At 45.3% G+C, this 6,794-nt stretch overlaps 1 long non-coding RNA gene across 1 annotated transcript; it reads right to left on the bottom strand.

Annotated features, from left to right (window-relative positions):
- LOC113971463 lies at window positions 1–2,100 on the bottom strand. The gene is made up of 2 exons (XR_003535561.1): window positions 1,863–2,100; window positions 1–78 (listed from the first exon to the last, which is right to left on the bottom strand). It is a non-coding gene; the product is annotated as an uncharacterized LOC113971463 (long non-coding RNA).
- Window positions 2,101–6,794: the final 4,694 nt, after the last annotated feature.

A 6,794-nucleotide genomic window follows, 5' to 3' on the forward strand; every position in this document is an offset into this window, starting at 1 on the left:
CTTCGGGTTTCCATCCGAATGTCTGGGGTGAATCAAGGCTGATCCCGGTGCAGAACTCTTCTCCAAGAGATAGCCAAGCTGCTGGAACAAATGGTTCGTGTTAGCTGGAGAAAGACACTGAATCTAAACCATGTGCTTCTGGGTCTTGTGGTTTCAAATTGAACCACAAACACTCAGGCAAGCTGTCAGTCTCGATTCACAATTTCAACCAACCTTGCAGAAAAAAAAGGGGGGCTTTGCCCACCAATCATGTTTTTAACCCTTCTGTCATTAGTGGGGTGGTTTAATGCTCTGCATGGAGGGGAATTCTGCTTCCTAGCAGGAGCAAGGAGAGTGATGACTTGGGAAGGAAATAAAGACAAACCTTTGATGCGACGGGGGTGAAAATACAGATGTTTAGAATCCGGGCTCGGAGGGACCTCAAGGAATCATCCAGCCCAAAGCCTTTCCAAGAGGCAGGATCATCCCAAAGCCAGCCCTCCTGGCAGGTGTCTCACCCACTCCACGGGAGCCCCTGCAGAGCAACTCAAACAGCTTCTCACAGAGCAGCAAATTCATGAACTGCTCCACTCGTGCCATTCCCAGGGAGCAGCTGGGAAAGTGCTGCTGGAGCAGAAAATCACCTGTGAGAGGGAGCCCGGGACATTCCCCAGCCCAGGAATGTGCTGCTGCCACCAGGGCTAAAGAAACACCCCCTGTGGGTTCAGGCTGTGCTCCCTGCTCACACCAGGACACTGATGTATGGAGGGGCTGATGGAAAGGTCCTGTTTGCTCCCAGTTTGGTTGGTTTGGATCCCACGACAGGGAGCTCAGAGGGTGCCACAGCCTTAATCCTTCCATCGCCATCGCTTTGTCCAAACAGTTGGAGCACCAGGTCTGCACATCCCCAAACTTTCGAGGCAGCCAAGCCAAGAAATCCAAGAGAAACAACTCAGGGAAGGTGCCTGTGTGTTTTGGAGGACGTGAGGTGAGCTATTTGCAGGTCCTTCTGGTTTTTTCCAGCATGGAGGTGACCTACGTGCGAGGCAGGAACTGCTTGTCCAGGAACTGAGGCTGCTGGGAAAACACAGGGGGATAAACTGCATTTGGATTCCAGGAACCACGCTGGGTAAAACCCTGCTGCAGAGAGCTCAGACACACCTGGTTGCAAGCCCAAAATGGAAATGTGCAAGGGTTGAATATTTTGTGAGGACATGTTCTATACCAGCATTGTTTGGGGGGCTAAAAAAACCCCCTGGCTGTAAGGCCTCGGTAAATCTATATCTCCCACCTCAGCACTCCTGAAACACCAGAGGAATGTTTGTCTCCTAAAGTGCTGGATCATATTTGGGGACTTTTGGAGGACTGAGGGCTAAAGAAGGGAAAAGGGGGTAAGGGGTGGAATCTGGGGCTTTGAATCTCATTAGTGGTTAAAATGAGTTGCAGTCTCCTTCCTCCTCGCTCCTTATTTCCCTGGTACACAAGGAGATTGGGGTGATTGGGATCACATAATTGGGATCTTCTCAGGGACCCTACTAAAATTATAATGAACCAGTTTGTACACAGAGTCCTCCCATGCTTTCCTCTCCAGTTAGAATGAGAACACAATTTTTTATTTGGAACAACTTGCAATGTGAACTCTACCCAGAGGAACAGGCCTGATTTCAGCAGCTGAGGATTTACCCACGTATTGAATGGAAGAAATAATGTCAGTGTAAACTGAGAGTTTTAAGCAGTAAAGAAGGGCTGGGTGCAGATACGACACTGGCTCCTGGGCTGTAAGAAACTTGAGGATTTGAGCCTATTGAGGGTGAGCAGATCTGGGAGTATTGGGCAGATAAGTATGTTTGGAAGAAAGTAAAATTGCTGGTTTGCCAACCAACCTGCTGAGGGGACAATGTTGCCTTTGTTGAAGAGGTTACTCCCATTACCACTTTGTCACTGGGAGACACCATTCATGACAATCAGAAGGGATTAATCTTTATGGCACTGGTTTCTTCCAGCATGGCTGTGCCAGGGTCACGAGGCAGAGACAGGCAGATCCCACTCTGCTCCCCCCCAAGGGAATCCTGGAGGTGCTGTGCCCTCCTTGTGCCTCCACATCCCTTTGGGATGGAAATCCTGCCCAGGGCAGGGGGGTTGGAACTACATGATCTTCAAGGTCCATTTCCAACCCAAAGCATTCCACGCTTCTATGACATGGAAGTGTGGCTCAAGGGAATAAAATGGGACCAAATTCCAGCATCTCTGACACCACCTCAAGGGTTTTCACCAACAGTGCTGGAAGATCTTCTACATCTCAGCACCAGTCAGAAGGGAGGGAGATGGGAACTGGTTTTGTGTGGGACAACAGGAGAACATTGTTCAGCTTCTCACAGCACATCCTGCACATCCCTCATGGATCCCTGGTGTTGTCCCACTGTAGCTGATTCCCAGGGGTGTCTGGCCAGGGGTTCCATCCATTTGGATAAGCTCATGTTCTTCCCTTCATTTCCACAGCCTCCACTTCTCATTTGGAGAACTTTGGTGAATCCAAACCCAACTCTGTGCAGCCCAATATAGTTCTGGAGTAACACTGCTGCAGCCCAGAGCTACCTCAGGCTGACACAGCTCTAAATGGGGGCCATAACTCTTCAAAAACAGCCCTTTCCAACATTGCATGAAGGTTACCTGATCCTCTACTTAATATGCACATGAACTGGGATGCCACAAACTTCCCTGGGGTTTCCTGAGGGCTGAAGTAAAACTTAATTATACCAATTGGTTAGACAGACTGTTAAAACTTTTGTTTCACATGCACTTTCTATTCCCTCCTCTCCATCTTTTCCCATTTGCCAAAACCTCCTGAAGAGAAAATAGAGATTATTTTACTTTTTACCTTAAAGGGCTCCTTGTGTGCATTCGCCTTATTAAATAACTGCCAGAATATCTAATATTCCATGGACAGCACTGATGAAAATGAAGCATAACATTGGTCAAATGAGCAAGTTTCATGTAGAGCATTGTCCCTAATTTGGTCTCCAGCCAATGAAAATTCTGTACCATGCATCTGTTGGCTCTAGATGAGCCTTTGCATTTAAGGGGGTCTTAGAAAAGACAGGATTTCTCCTTTTTTTGGTCACTATCATTTTGAGCATAATCACAACCCTTTCATTTATGCCTCACTGAGCTTTTTGCCAGCCAAACTCCAGTTGTCTCTGACTCTTCCTTCTCTCCTTGATGCTGTTTTTTCTCCCAGAACGAAGGAACTGGCACATGTTGAGCACAATAAAGTTCAGCAACACATTATCCCTGATCCCAACAGCCTCTGATCTTCACCAGTTCAGAAATCAGAGGGCAATGCAGTTATTCCACCTCCAATACATCTGGAAGGTCCTAAGGAGGAAATCTGGAGCTTCAGTGCCTCCAAAGCATCCAGTCAGACATCCCCAAACCTGCCTCTGGCTGAGCACACTCTGCAGGCTGATGCATCATTAAGTTCTCCTTTCATGATTTAAAGGGGAAAAGGCCTTTTGCTGGATTTCCACAGAAGGTTAATTTTCCCTTTTCTGGCAGATCTGCCAGGCCCTTAATGGTGGCTGGAAGGAAACAGCACTGCCTTTCTACCCAGGCTTTGCTGGAGCTCGAGCACTAATGTGAGGACCACCAGATTCTTGTGTTTTACCTCTAAGAAATTAAACACCAGCCATTAATAAGTTACCTACTGAAGGCAGCTCAGTTCCTTTTCCTGTAGGGCTGCCAGTTGTTAACCAGGAGGTTCCATTCCCTGCCTTCAGACAGGGATTTCTTCCTGCACGGTAAAACATCGCCTACCTGAGGCACCAGGATCTTGTTCAGCACTTCGGTCCAGAAACAGCAAACAGAATCTAGCTGTGGCAAGCAGGGGGAAAACTGGAATGCCAGGGGCAGGATGGGAATCCAAACCACGAGCCGCTGGAAACAAGGCTGGTTCCTGGAGAAGCCAAGAATTTCCACCCTGTTTGTTTGAAAAGAATTCACTTGTCTGTGCACAGGGACGGGCTCAAACACTGAGTCCTCTGAGCAGCCTCCCTGCAAACCATTATAAACTTCACACCACACGTGGATCTTGGGTTTAAAATAGCTCTTCCCTGAGTCCACTGCTGTTAGAACAGAACTGGATGGATTTCAGGCTTTAAGAAGTAATTCCTGGTCATCAGGGTTGTAATTCTGGTCAGGGATGAGGATACCAAAAAAGCTTGGAATAATGGGGATGTTACATGAGATGAGGAGACCTCTCCAAACCTTTTTCAACAGCCCTTCAGAAATGTTTTAATTTAAATTGTCTTTGCCTCCTTCTGCAGCCAGGAGCTCTGTATCTCAAACAAGGGAACCATCCCTTCCATTTTTCCATTTTTCCAGTTCTTTTCCTCCTCAGGTTCTAAACGAGTCCTCAACAACTCACACAACTCGTATCACACTCACAGCCAGCCAGATTTAAAGCAGGTCTGCAGTTCTGCAGGGCAGTGATGGAATGAATTGCCCATTCAGAAGAAAATGACCCATTAAAAGAAAATTGGGAATAATCCATCTATATGGATTTGTCAACATTGAGGATTAATACTCTCATCAGCACAGAGTGGGGCTGGAGAGTCACACCCCAATTAACAAACCAGAGGAACTCTGGGTGTTCAATAAAGTCATCAGGATTGAAGATCTGAATCAAACATCTCAGGGTGAGATTAATCCAGAATATACTTCACATTAATTAGTTTTACTTAGTCGAGACAATAGAAATCATAACTCTATTTAAAAAATCATTTCATATTTGTGAACTGTATTCCAGTAAAAATAATTGTTATAACATGTCCATTAGAGCTAAAGAGGAAATCTTAGGCTAAAGCAAATGAGCAGAGATGGGAAAATAGGGTTTAATAAATTTTGATCTTGCATGAAATTTATGCATTAAAAATTCTACTTAGAGAACCAAACTGTTTCTGAAAGATTGGAAATATGAACGTGATACATTTTGCTGTGCTCTCAGTAATTTCTCATGGAAAAGAAAAGTCAAGGTTTGTTTAATTTAAAAATAATGTATTTTGCTGTTCTTGATTGCTGGAAAGAAAGTTGGCTGCAGGACTGGTAGAGAGAACCAAAAGTTTACCAAAATTTCGGTAGGTAGAGAAAAATGTTCAGAGCCAGGTGTAAAAAATGTCACTTTTCACATCAAATGAAAGCCCAACTCCTCCCTCTCTGTGCTAAAATTGCTCAGCAATTGTCACAAAGAGCTGGTGATGGGCCTTGCCCAAAATTCGAGGTATTGACCCCTCTGAGCCTTCAGAGGGGCAAAGAGAAATCAGAATCCATCGAATTTTAACCTCCCAGACAGTTCCTTTCCTATCGGATTTCCCCCAAACCAGGCAGCACAAGCACAGTACAAAACCCTATTTCCAGCTCCACTTAGAATGAATTATTTTCTTTCTTTGCACAGCCTCCTGTCTCTTGGCAAATGGTGTATTTTGATTATAAATTATTTTGGACTGACATCTTCTCTATACACACACACACATATACAAATCTCTCTATACATACTTATATTTTTCTGTGCACTGCCAGCAGTCCTTCAGTTTGGATTAAGCTGGGAAATGCAACCCTATTCTACTAAAAATTAATAAAAATAATTGTCAAAGTGAACCAAAGTCTTCTCCAGGTTCAACAAGGAGATGATAAAAATGGTAAATAATAGAAAAAGAGTCATAGCTTTGCAGATCAGCTTCCCATGGGATGTGCTGGGAGAAGCTGTGGCTGCCCCTGGATCCCTGGAAGTGTCCAAGGCCAGGTTGGACGGGGCTTGGAGCAACCTGGGACAGTGGAAGGTGTCCCTGCCCATGGCAGAGAGTGGGAATGAGATGGGATTTAAGGTCCCTTTCCACCCAAACCACGCTGGGATTCTGGGATCTCCAAATTTACAACAATCTATCATTTCTTAACCCCTTTAATCTGGGTGAGAAATGAAGATCCAAACCCAGCATGAGTCTAAGCAAGTTTTAGGAGTCAAAAATGAAACTGAGTGCACAGTGCAAAAAAATTACATTTATATACTCTACCTGGAGATTATTTTTTTTCCACTATGGAACTATTTAAGTTGACTTTTTTTTTTATTTTTTAACTGCAGCTCTGGGAAGCGTTTTGGGGCCGTTTTTTGTACACCTGCTAGCTCCATTTCATTTGTTTAAACACATTTTATAGCCGCAGTTTATATATTTTTCCAAGAAAATAAAAATGCTAAAAATATAATGTGGTGTTTGGTGGGGGGGGAGGGACTGGAAGGAACAAGAGGGCCCCATCTTGGCACGTGTTCCACTCCGTGCCAACTGCAGCACATTCATCATGAGCCTCCTGGATGGGGATTTACCTCTGTGCTCTCATTCTCACTCACACACACGTTTCCCCCTCAGCACCAAAGAGCAAAAATGGAATATGGGGCACAATGGCCCCATTGGCCATGGGTGCTGCTTTATTGCTAATTACAGGCCCTGCCAAGGTGTTACTGCTTTAGCCTTGAAGCAATTTTCTGCTCCATTGGTAGGATATGCCTGAGCCCCTCTGGTGCAGTCATTGTTTTGGAGCAGAGCCAGCCAGGGAGGGTTTCTGTGCATTCAAGGTTTGCTGCACTCGCCCCACGGAAAATCTTCACGGGGGGACCCGAGTGGAGAGCAGAGATCTTGAGATTAGTTCGTAAAAAGGGCCTGTGATATTCTCTAAATGTCCTTTAAATGTTTTCATTTTGACCAGCCCTGACTGCCAGGGTGTTTATCAGCTCCTGTGGCTGAGGTAGTGGTTCATTGTGCAGCTAC

Source organism: Neopelma chrysocephalum, unplaced genomic scaffold (genome assembly GCF_003984885.1).
Source record: "Neopelma chrysocephalum unplaced genomic scaffold, ASM398488v2 Primary Assembly neopelma1_84, whole genome shotgun sequence".
NCBI lineage: Eukaryota > Metazoa > Chordata > Aves > Passeriformes > Pipridae > Neopelma > Neopelma chrysocephalum.